Source organism: Puntigrus tetrazona, chromosome 21, assembly GCF_018831695.1.
Source record: "Puntigrus tetrazona isolate hp1 chromosome 21, ASM1883169v1, whole genome shotgun sequence".
Classification (NCBI taxonomy): Eukaryota; Metazoa; Chordata; class Actinopteri; order Cypriniformes; family Cyprinidae; genus Puntigrus; species Puntigrus tetrazona.
Window position 1 is genome coordinate 17063522 of NC_056719.1, and position 13261 is coordinate 17076782.

Below are 13261 nucleotides of genomic sequence, written 5' to 3' on the forward strand. Positions count from 1 at the left end.
TATTTCTAATATGGATACCCCGATATTTATCGTCTGAGTCTATGTCATGTCAACAAATGCTAAGGCATCTATTAATTATTGTTAATTACTGTGCATCTTAACCCCAACAGCAGAGGTGCTTTTTACTCCAAATACCACTTATTTAAAAACCGCTGCTTTATCTTAAACAAAACTGAAAATCCTAAACAAGACTTTATCTCAAAATATGCATCCATGCATTTTCTACTAAAGTGTACGAAAGCGTAGACTGATTGCATCAAACACACGCATGCATCTTGAAAAGCGAATGTTTCGGATGCGTTATGTTTTCGTGCCATCTAGCGGTTTAGATGAGGCCCCTTCAGACCTGTTGCACCCTACCCTTTTTCTGAGAGTTGGTTATTTATTTCAGTGTGTTTTGGGCCGCGTGTGTGCTCCTGTACACTCATGCAGGTGATTCCTCAGAAAATCCACCGCCTTCAGCAGATGTTCGTACAGTCGTTAGAAATTTCCCTTCGCTGTTACACAACCGTTAAACTTAATGAGCCCCAAAAGATGGCAGCTTACCGTCATTGATTTCCAGCATGTTTATCGGTTGGCAGCAGTGGAGCTCTTTGGCTTTCTCCAAACTAACACTCAAGCAGATCTCGTAGGAAGTAAAGAGCAGCCGTTGTGTCGCTCGAGGGTCTGTTACAGCGCCACGTGAAGCGCTCGAGGACTACGGGTGAGGTCTACAGCCAGTGCTGTTAACCCTGCGTTACGCTGCTGATTTCATCGAACTGCATTGGAGAACCGGCCACAGAGTTTTGTCTTAGTATCTGGAGATGTGTTTTGCGGTGTTTAGCAAGTTAATAAACTCACGAGACATTTGTTATAAATAGAGCTGAGGCGATCATATCAACTCGCTGAGTTTAAGCAGTGGCTTGTGCAGAACATTTTGAAGATAATAGTTAGAGATTTAATGGAGCATAACGCTGCTAGATCTAAATCAGCATCCAACCGCATCGATATAAAAATAGTCTCAGGGGTTCATAGAGGACAAAAACGTGTCGAAAAATATGATTCCTCATACTAAAATGCTGAACAGATTATAGTTATTGTTACACACACACACACTCACACACACACACACACACACACACACACACACACACACACACACAAACACAAACACAAACACACACACACGCACGCACACACACACACACACACACACACACACACACACACATGCTCGCACACACAACAAATAAAATATTTTCCAAATACTAAAATGCTAAACGGATTATTGTTGTTACACACACACACACACTCACACACAAACACCCACACACACACACACACACACACACACACACACACACACACACACACACACACACACACACACACACAAACAGACATACGTTACACACACACACACACACACACACACACACACACACACACACACACACACACACAAACAGACATACGCACACATGCACACACACACACACACACACACACACACACACACACACACACACACATGCTCGCACACACACAACAAGTAAAATATTTTCCAAATACTAAAATGCTAAACAGATTATTGTTATTGTTACACACACACACACACACACAAACACACATACGCACACATGCACACACACAACAAATAAAATATTTTCCATATACTAAAAACAGATTATTGTTATTATATTATTATATGACATTTGCATCCCACAATGTAACATAAACATGCACACACACACACACACACACACACACACAAAACACCTACCATAGACAAGCACATTTTTCTCCATAGACCAAACCTCAAAAAGTGACGCCATTGTGTGGAAAATTGCCAATAGAATAAAAATCTGTTAACAAAAAATGTATGATTTTATGCTTAAAAGACACTGGGATTCAATACTGCAGTTTTTATTGGGTCATTTGTGACATTTTAGTTGGTCTAAGTTGAAATGTTCTGTGCATATAGAGCGTAAAATAGATTTCTGAAAGAAAACGAGGACGAAATATTAGAACTGCATTAACAAACAAACACGCTGTTTTAACACAACTGTAAATGGAAAGAGCATCAGAGAAACAGTAATGCTGTCTATTACCGTGAAATATTCGATATGTTCAGGACAGTCTGCTTCTTTATTACTGTAGTGCATCCCAAGTCATGCATTTTGCACGTTTTTCATTTCGTATGTGCCGCTGGTTTGCTAGGGCTCACGCGTGCTTTGAAGAAATGAAGAAGTCATGCGGACGAACGATGAAAAATAAAAAACGAAGCGCATGATCGGACGTCACGTTTCTCAGCTAGCAGTCATCATTGCGTCTTTGTCCAGTGATGCAATAACATGTAACCGTGCTCCTTTAAGGACGCGGATGTTAATCAGCTTTTATAAAGCGCTGTGATCATCTTTTGTCTTTTTCTAATTGGACTAACCGGCAGACTTCCGGCGGACAGAGCGGCTTCCCGCGCGCTTATCTCTCGGTCCACAGAGGAATTTCATTAGCCGCTCTTATCTGCCGCCTCTCATTCGAGTTTACGGAGAAATATCAACACTCGTGAAGTAACCGTGATTTACAGCTCGTCTTAATTCTGTTCTCACGCGCGGGACGCCTCCGTTATCTTGTGGATCCTAACGGTCACAAATGTAAATGGGATCCTCGCAGCCAACTCTTAGAAGGACTTTGAAGAGGATCCCGCCGGGAAATGATCGATGGGTCGGCCGACGGACACGGCCTCCTCTTCTCTGTGTAGAAGTGTCTTCCCTAGTTTAAACCTCACGAGCGAGTCAGTCCGGTACAGCCGAGGAGAAGCGCTTGATGGAGTCTACTTCGATAGAGGAAGATGAAAAAACATTACACTTTACTTGAAGGCGCGGGCAAAAGACTGAATACGAAGGAGGTTTTATGCATGTTTGTGACAAATAAATGATGTGTCACGTGCTCGGAAATGTGACTTTTAATGCAAAGATCTTTATTATAGGCTCTGGGTAATCTATGCATTAAAAATGACATGTGTCCTTCTTCATATTCATGACTTGTCATGTGATGATTATGAAGGTGAAACCCCTTCAAGTCAAACGTTACCAAACGTTGCATGTCTTTTTAATTTTTTCCCCCTTCATTTTACATTTTTGCTGCGTTAATGCAAACAGCATTTTTTTTTTTTTTTACATTTTTACTGGAACTTTATCATTTCATCGTTGAGAAAATGCTTGTTTTCAAGCGAATGCCAACTGAATGGAAACATTTTGGGGACAAATCTGCCAATTCGCAAAAAGCAACAATGCATCAAAATAAATGTCGTTTCGAATCACCCCTAAATTCATTCTGGTGCGTATGCGGTATTTAGAAACATAAATAAATAAACAAACAAACTCAGCAGTGGCGTCCGAAGAGTTAAATACATAAAAATCGGAGAAGCACGATCAGATAATGGGTTATTCTATTAAAGCACAAGACTTTGACTGCTTATGATGTTTGTTATGATGCAGATTTCGAAGAAGACACACAGGAAGTGTGGTGTTTCAAATGAAGACGATGGGTTCTTTCGTTGTACGTCCAGCGATTGAGGCTCACCTGCCTCCCTCGTCCTAATGACCGGACTGATCAATGGCCCTCACGATGACCTGTCACTGACCTCTCTGGCCATACATCATCACCGGAGGCACAGCGTTGTGTCTGTGATAGATGAGGCTCGGCGAGGTGGGCCGCTTGGAGGGGGTTGAGCTAAACCGATCGCCCTCGTGCACTTTCACCTTCACGGACGCCTGAAATTAAGAGCAGCGCTGCGTCTCTCCGAAGCCCTTTATCACCGGATCCCGTTTGATCACAGCGGGAGAGGAGAAGAACTGCAGTGCACTTCACTCAGCCCTGATAAAGCTGCTTATATCAGCACGCAGAGAGAATGACGGACCTTTATAAAGAAGAGGCAGGGCATTGCTATTACACAGCTGGCAGAGAACCACTGCGTGCGAATGAATGAAATGTGTTTGTTTGTCATTTTAGGTACAACCTCTGCGGGAAACAGGTACTCAGCTTTACTCTTTAGAAGCTCGTATAAGTGCATAGTAAGCCAAAAGTTGTCTTGAAAGTCTTCAAAGGCGCGTTTTAGGATCCGAATGCACACTTTAGATAGAAAGATGTACTTTTTCTTGCTTAAAGGCATGAAAAAGTATATTGCACTTTCATTATTTCTAACGTACATATGTTTTTTTTTTTTTTTTTTTTTTTTGGGGGAAAAACCACTTGAGCGCACATAGAAAATGAAAGAAAATTATATATTATATAATTATATATTTTGGTACTTTTTTGTTGCATTTTTAGAAGTAAAAAATATATATTTTAGCCTATATTTTATATTTATATCTTTATATTATATATATATATATATATATATATATATATATATATATATATATATATATATATATATATATATATATTTCTATATATGTTTATATGTTTCTAAAATCTCGCCTTTTGTTGTCGTAATCTGCCAAGACCAAACTATATATTCTGGTCTATTCTGAATAAATGGATGTAAAAATATAAAGTAAAAATACAAAATATCAAATTCAAATATTGCATAAACCAGCCAAGTCCTACATGAAACGCACGGTGTTTGTGCTGTAATTTTCAGCAGGGAGCCAAAATGAAGCATGCATTTTCCGCTTTATTAAAGAGCCTATGAGGAGCTGTGCTGTGTTTAAAAAGACATTTAGAGATAAGAGGAGGACGGGATCTGTTTGTTCTTCAAACACTGACTGTGCTGCATCCAGCCCTCGGAGCAGAACCGGGCCGTGAAAGCTCGAGTATAAAGTGATAACACAATGCTTTCCTGGAGTGCTCGACCCTTTTATTCGTATAAATCTGTCATTGCTCTCTGATCCATGAGGGTGTGATGCTAATGGCTATTCTTTAAACACATCTGGGTCTTAACTCATAATTGTGTGATTACTATTTGATTATAAATCGACACCTTATCAGTTTCTAAGCATGCTCATACAGAAATGCGATGCATGACAAACAGCAAGACTACAAAAAACAAGTGCGCTTCAAGGGTGTTTTTGTTACGCAACCTGTCTAAATGTGGGCCAATTGGGTACATTAAAAGTTAAAAACCATGCATGAAATAAATGTCAACATATAAAATGTTAGGCTATAAAATGGTAGCATTTGAGTTTAGGTTAATGAGTAATGTTACAATTTAAAAATAAAAGAAAATAAAATTGTGTTAAAAATAAGTTGAAGCTGCACTATATAACCATCTAGCGCTAGAAGCGCAAAACTACCCGGCACTCGCGGAGGAACATGGCTTTGATCACGATGCGGGTTGTGCTTTGGTTCTGCTATACTGCGCGGATGAATCTGATGATCGCTTAATCAGTGCGACTGTCAACAACGTCAAAACCACCCGTAAACTCCGTTAAAATCATTAAAAACTCTCCCGATAACGAAATACAGATGCCTGAAGGAATCATGTCTTACGAGCAGGTAAGCTTAAAGGTTTTGCAAAGCCAACTATCCACCTTTTTCCTGACGTAAACATGGAGGCAGCCATTTGTAAATTCTATGAGTCTAGCTTCCGGTCTCATCAGCGTCCGGCTATTTTTAGCTGTGCCAAACCTATCGTTGTGCTGCTTCATATTGATAACCGGTGTGTCTTATCGTGTTATTTTAATGCATTATCTTAATTATGAAATAATAAATGTGAATAATTACACTGGTTTGTAGTGCAAGCAGTTTTCCCGTTTACTGCAAGTTGTTATTCTCCTTGTTATCGAACCTGCAGCCTCTCCCATAAACATTTATAGTATTAATTTTCCTACTTTGAAAGTCAATGGTGACCATATTTTTACAAAATACCTTTTGCAGAACAAAGAAATTCACAACGGTTTGGAACCAAGTAAATGATGTGAGAATGTTCATTTTTGGGTGAACTATTCCTTAAACATTATAAGGATCAATTGAATACAGCTTACATTTTTGTTCATATTAAAAAGTCTGAGGGAATGACATTGCAAGCGTAAGCGTTTCCTTTCAATGAACACGTCAGCTGGTCAAAGATTTGGTGGCATAGGAAATATGCACAAGATCAAAAGAGATCTATATTTTGCATAATCATAGCTTTACCGTCTTTTCTGGGGTACGTTGTGCTTTCACCATTGACTTCTCTCTTCTTTTCATTATGGAAAGGTGACTCGGAGATGGCTGCTTTCATATCGTGCTGGCAATCATCTAGCGTTGAGGTTATGTGTGTCTTGAGGGGAAAACGGTATATTAGGGCAGTAATTGCCCTTGTGACTGCGTGTTTGTTTTGTACGATAACCCCACTTTCTCCTGTGACTTTGACAAGTCCCTTCACCTCGTGCTCCGCCGCCAAGACATTTGCATCAAAAATGTGCTCGGGACCAAATCACTGGAAACAAACATATCACGCTGCTCCCGATGACTTGAGAAAGAGACTCCTGGGATGGTGTGCTGACTTTCTTAAATGGTGCTCTCAATTAAATGTTGCCCTCCTCTTCGATATGGGTGGAGGTGATGACGTCCTTGAGCATCAAACAACATGCTCCTAGATTAGATAGCTGCAATGTGCTCCATTTCTGAGGGACTGCTCTGGGACCCGGACTGTGTTTCCTCCCAGCCTAAATAAGGACATTTATGGGTTCCTCTAAACACTCGTTCTGCATCATAACCAAGAGCGGTCATCATCGGTTTAGTTTTTGATTTTTAGTTTGGCAACCGCTGTCATCATCTGTTAATGTTAAATATGGCTAGGCTTTTAAAATGCCTTTTCAGTACAGTTTAACTGAGTATTTCTGTATTGATTTTCCACAGCAGTGCTTTAAATTGCACATCGCATTGTTGCGCTCGTTGTTTTTAAGGCATTTTGACAACCCGGTGCTAAATCATGGAGTTAAGTCTTATTATTTTGAACGTAGACGCGTATACAAGATGACGAATAGATCGGAGATTTATGGAAAAGGGAAGAGGAATCAGTTTGTGGTTTATGTAAGAATGTTTTGAGTGCAAAACGTACTTTTAATAGAATGTTTTTATTTAGAAAATGGCTTTATTTTGAGAGTCAGCTTTAGTTATTTCACTAATTATAAGTAGCTCTCATTGTAGGCTGTTAATGTAGGTTTAGGGTTACATGCAGTATGAAAAGTTTCTGTAGTTGCAAAGTTACTTACTGTTAGTAGAGTGTCTAAAGTGGGCTATCGAAATAAATTGTTACCCAGAATCAATGGATATTTATGAAAAGGTTTCCTCTGAAGTAATTCTTTACGTTAAAAAAGTTAAAAGCAACTATATATTTGTTATTGCTGCAATTGTTATGTTAGTTCATATCCTTTTTTTTTTTATATGTGGACTCCTAATTTGTTTTTGTTTTTATACATTTTTCTTTTAGCTAAAATTAGTTTACGAAATTAGTTTTTCATTTCAAGCAACAAAAATGCAATTGGTAATTTTCTTTCCGAACAATTTTTGTGTATTATCGTGGTTTCTGGATGCCTTTTCTCATCACTGCTCGGCTTGCTAAGTGAACGTGTTCGTGATTGGATCACGTCAATAAAAGTGAGCGAATGTAAACACGCGGTGTGTGCTGACTGAAGACATTAGCCGAATCCCTCTAAATGACACTGTCAGTCACACGGGAACTCATCCATATAAATATCATATTTTCACAGGTAATTCTCAGTGCTGTCACCTTTGAATGACATCATCCTCAGGTGAGGCTGTCCTCTGAGAGCGGCGAGCGATGAATGAGAGATTTCAGGAGACAGATGAGAGACTGAGCTTCTTGGGTCTTCGCCTCACTTCACCTCGACTGTAACTCGCCACATTTCCGCATACTACTGGTATGATGCTCTTGTTATTTATATATATATATATATATATATATATATATATATATATATATATATATATATATATATATATATATATATATATATAATATTATTATTATTATTATTATTTTTTAAGTTGCCAGCCACAGCCAGCATTTTTGATGATTTTCACCTAAATTATGCCATGCCATATGAACATATTATATATCAAAATAAAGAACCAAGCCTCTGCTTTAAAAAAAACCCAACTTTTTATCATCACTTGAATACAGATGGGTTTCATCAAATGCAAGAAAAATGCATTTTCAGTCAAAATATATTCAGGTGTCATATTCTTTCACCTGTAAATAATTATATGAATAATTGAAATTGCTTTCAGTAAACAGAACAAACAGACGCAGAATTCACGTTTACGTTCACGTTTATGCACACACACACACACACATATACGTATGTTTACACACACATACATTTAGGCAACATACGTGTGTGTGTGTGTGTGTGTATACACACATATTCTATTTATATATAGATCACTCAAGCACACACATACATACGTACATATTCATATCGCCAAGTCATCAGTCTATCTACGACATAACTAGAGCTGTTTCTGTGTCTGTATAGACATCTCCGTCACTGACTAGCCTGCTTCGTCCCTGTCAGATTCAAAATGATCTACATATATGAGCTATATTATGATCGACATTGTCTCTAATCTCTCCGTTTATGACGATCATCTTCCTTGTAGACCTGGGAAGTCCAGTGACTCATTCAGGACAGGGATAGGGCACCTAGAAGCGGGACTGCTGTAAAAAACGTCTTTGTTGGGGACCTGATTGATATCTCATGAATGGCGGGGAAAGGGTTAACTTCGAAAGTCACCATGATGCTGCATTCGTGAGCCATTTAGCACAGGATTTGATGCTTCACAAATACGACTCCTTTAATGAACCGTATGGCTCTGGAAACGTGATTTGATCGTTCCTGAAGTAATGGCGACGCTAATTTTTCACACGAAGCCGTTTGACGGTTAGTTAACATTAACAGCAGAACATGTTGACACTTTGCAACAACGTAAATATCTACTAACTCCTCTAATGTGGGCTCACACTTCAGATCGGGCCAGAAGAGAGAAATACACAAGAGATACAATTGCGCAAAGTAGTCTATTTATGTGCGATGAGACGTGAATGGCTTTCAGTGTCAGATGAACACTGTTTCAATTTAATGGCTGTTCCCTCTGGAGAAATAAAACCCTTCTCTCATTATAAAACGCGTCTGCTCCCCGGTAGGCGAGCGACGGACCTAACTTGGCCCTTTTACCGAAGAATTGTCGCTGAATTACTCAGCAAACCCCAACATGAAAATCATCATAATAATAACGGTTGCTCTCTGTCTCAGATGTTTTTACGCTTCTGCTGATGCCGTGTCAAGCGACACCCCGTCCCTGCACGAAGCCCAGCAACATATCGACCTGAGCAGTCAACATAATTAAACTTACACCCATCCACAAAAGACCCAATTACTTTCACTTGGTGTATTGACACGTGAGATCGATCGTGAGGTAAAATAGAGGCCTGGGTTGTGGTGCGTGCACACACTCCGCCGCAATCGACACGGGATTTAGCGAAATTCACTGGGATTGCTGGCTGTTTATGAATCGCACATTTAAAAAAAAGACAAAAGAATATCATTTAGTGCCATTGCATCTTCTTGTGTGGTCTTGCACCAATATTAGTGTTCATTTCATAGTAAATTAACAAATTATAGTTGATTTAAAATGCTAAACAACAGAAAAACTTAACCGTTAAAACGCCAACGACGGTTAGTTTATTCAGCCGTAAAAGATACTCACGTACTAAATAAATATTATTTGCATCTCTCACTTATTCACACGTTTGTCATCTTACTCTTATTTAGTTATTAAAGGGATTGCTCAGATAAAAGGTTTAATCGCGAAACATATAATTCGTACTGTAGTCACCACTAATAACCTACTCCTAAATATAACGTAGAAACGTAACATTTTCTCTAAAGCTGATTTGCAGTGGTTGGTATTGAGAAAAGGGCTACGCAAATTGAAATTGAACCGAAATTCTGTCATTATTTACTCAAGGTGAGAAACTTCCCACGAAAATGGTCTAAATAGGCAACAAAAACCACTCAACGCTGAGAGTTAGTTGGGTTCTGACTGCTATTTATAAGATTGTAAGGCATGCGACTGTCAAACAAGACGCTTAGAGATTTCTGCATTTACAGTTTTATTAACTTTATTTGAAAACATTCAGAACTGTACAGTTTACCATAATGCAGTTATGTTAGGTTGGCATTAAATAAAAGATTGGATTAACTGTGTGTTTTTATTAGATTTATCTGTTTTGTGAAATATCTGTTGCATTAATCGTTTTGTCTATAAGCAGTGGATGTATTTTTACGATTTCTTAATTTTCAGAAAAAAAGAATCTTTAAATTAGTAACGTATTAGTTATTTATTAAAAACATATGTTTTGTGTGTAAATTGAGACATGGGTACTTAAGAAGACCAATTGCAATTCTTTAAAAAAAAGTATTAAAAATCAATGTAATACAAACATTTTTGAGAAATATGTATTGTACATTTACATTTAATTTGTAGGGAAAAAATTAATTGTGTAGCTGTGCGTTAATTTATTCATTTACTGGACCCAAACATATACGTTTCAAATCTACTGACTCAGATAACATTCATAGTACAGTAATAGATCTTATTTGCATCTGAAGAGATATTATGAATCCTTTAGATGTAGAAGATAATACTTGGATTTTTCCGCTTCTTTGCACTGGCTTTTAGCACAACCGGACGTATATAAGCACACACTCTTATACACGAGATTGCATCTAGCCCTTTGCCCATTCTCTTAATTTCATAGCTTTTCTCTTGGATGCGCTGCTTCAAGAAGGGTATGCTTTATTAGAGTTTTTATCCAATCGTATTTTAGCAGTCGTGTCGCCAGGGTCATAGAAATTTGCCTAAGGCCTTCAGAATCCAAAGCGCAAACTTCTGTAGCTTAAAATCAATAGCAGTGAAAATGTTGAATTAACCAATCAGATTTTGAGTTGTCAGCCAGTTTTCTCGTCCTTTGATTGGATGGTCAGAGGGCGCACCAGCATGACTGTAAAATCATGTTTTATTATTATTATTATTATTTGTATTTGTATAATATTTTCAGGTTATGCCTCAGATAGAGATGATGTGTGGTGCATTGCACAGCATGTGATACGACTTTCCTACTTGTTGAATTGTATTAACTGGGTTTCTAGCTTTTATTAACAGCATTCTCTCTGACTGTCTGTGATGCAATGCTCTGTTATACTGCATTTCTGTGTAATGTTTATGGTTTCTATAGCTGTGGCATCATTATGATGGTATTAGGAAGAGTTGGATTAGTTTGTGTCCTGTAGGACAGCACTGAAGGCCTAGGTGGGAAATGCACGGCAATGTTAAAGTGACGTTGTGCAGTTTAAAACGTCATGTTTTCCTAGTGTCTTGTACTGGTAATTAAAGTAATATCACATGCAGGTGACAGGAAGAAAACAATCACCCAGAACACCTCCACAACAAAATAGTCATGTGCTAAAAAGAAATAGTTCACCCAAAAATAAAAATTACCCCATTTGTGGCAAGAAGCCTGAATTCAGCTCTCTCACGAACGCTCAGTCAGTGATATGAGTGATCATTTTAAAACTAGAAATATATCTATATATATTTTTTTTTACTAAAACCCATTGATCTGCTTCAGAGGACAGGTGTTAACACCCCGCAGGCATGCAGGTTAGTTTTACGACGGATATGTATGTGGTTTATGGAGCTTCAAAACGATGGCCTCTATCCACCAGCATTACCAAGCTTGGAAGAGACGGGATAAAACTCACTGTGTTTGTCTGAAAGAAGAAAGTCATATACACCTAGGATGGCTTGGAGTTGAGTAAATTATGGGCTAATTTTCATTTTTGAACTATTCATTTAAACGTGCTTAAAAAGCTTAAGCTTTAAAATGCTTACGTAAAAAGCAGGTAGAAGTATTAGTCGTTAAATGGGCGACCAGCGCTGCTTCTTTAGTGTCTCTATTTTGGAATAGGGAAAATAATGTGTTGCTCCATATGGGGAATGTTTCAGAGAAATGGCATAATGCACTTGTTGTTCACAGTGGGAGTGTTGAGGAGCCTCGGCGACACTTTTTTCTGTTTTCACAGCCTAGCCAGGTGTTCTGAGGTGATTATAGGAATAAAGGAGAGTCACTAGTCTTCATTATCCTGTGGCTTTGAGACGTTAGTCACATGACGTCATTTTAAGGCTCAGCTGATTGGCTTCTACATTTTGAACAAAAAAGATAAGCAAATGGGATTGAGAACGATGACCAAAACACATTCTTGAAGGATTAAAAAATTTGCATCAACGGCCCCGACTCTTACAGTCCAAAACCACTTTCAGTCGATAACATTAGCCAGTTTTGATATTTGTAAGCTTTTGAACGCTTTATGATGGGTTTTTTTTACATAAGCGGTCACTTTTTCCGTCTGTTTTGATCCAGAGATTCTGTACGTTTTCAGAAGATGCGTAACAGCGCCCCTACCGTATATCAGTGAAACCACAGAGAGATGGAAAGTTCAGTCAACGGCAGGGAAAGCGATTAAAATGCCATCAGTAGCAAGGAAAGGGTTAAAGACCGGCCATTTGGAGCATCTTAACAATTCCTCAGCTGTAGCTGTTTTGCGTGGATCACGAGCTAGATTTAGGATGTGGAAGGGCAAAGTGTCCGGTAACATAATCATGAAACACAGGCGCTTTAATTAGAGCAGAATGGCACATTGTTAGCTTAATGGCGTTTTAATCAGTGCTAATGTGGTTGCGACTGGACTGGTAATGTGCCCTGAACAGTCACTTCAGAAGCCGTTCCTTATTTAAAAGACAGAGAAACCAGTTATTGCTTACTTAAATGCAGTTGAATGTTTATCACAAGTGTAAATGTCCAGGGAGAAAAAGGCAGGCAAATGTCTTACGTGTTGATTCTGCGCTTGCGCAACCACAGCAAGGAGCTTAATGCTACTTATAAATGTCTCAGAAATGTCAACGCATCAGATGTAATATCAAGCGAACGCTGTCGGATCTTTTCTACAGTCACGCCAAAATAAAAGTTTGGTTTAGCTTGAAGAAATTGTTTCAGAATACTACTAAAACCTGTTTATATTCTAATATCATTTGATTTAAAAATAAAATGAATGAAATGAATGCTTTGTTATCATTTGATTACCAGAAATTTTTAAGCACATTACAGTACATAGATTATCTGGGGAGAGAGAAAAAAGTTTGACTCTTTACATTTAATTAAACCATTTGAATGCAACGCGAAAAATAACGATAATAATAAAATTAT

The 13261-nt window shown here is 38.3% G+C and overlaps 1 long non-coding RNA gene across 1 annotated transcript in view; it reads left to right on the forward strand.

Moving 5' to 3' along the window:
- Positions 1 to 4127, forward strand: part of LOC122326133 — a 9775-nt gene extending 5648 nt beyond the window's left edge. The window contains exon 3 of the long non-coding RNA XR_006247427.1: positions 3480 to 4127. This is a non-coding gene — a long non-coding RNA (uncharacterized LOC122326133). The remainder of the gene's footprint in view (positions 1 to 3479) is intronic.
- Positions 4128 to 13261: the final 9134 nt, after the last annotated feature.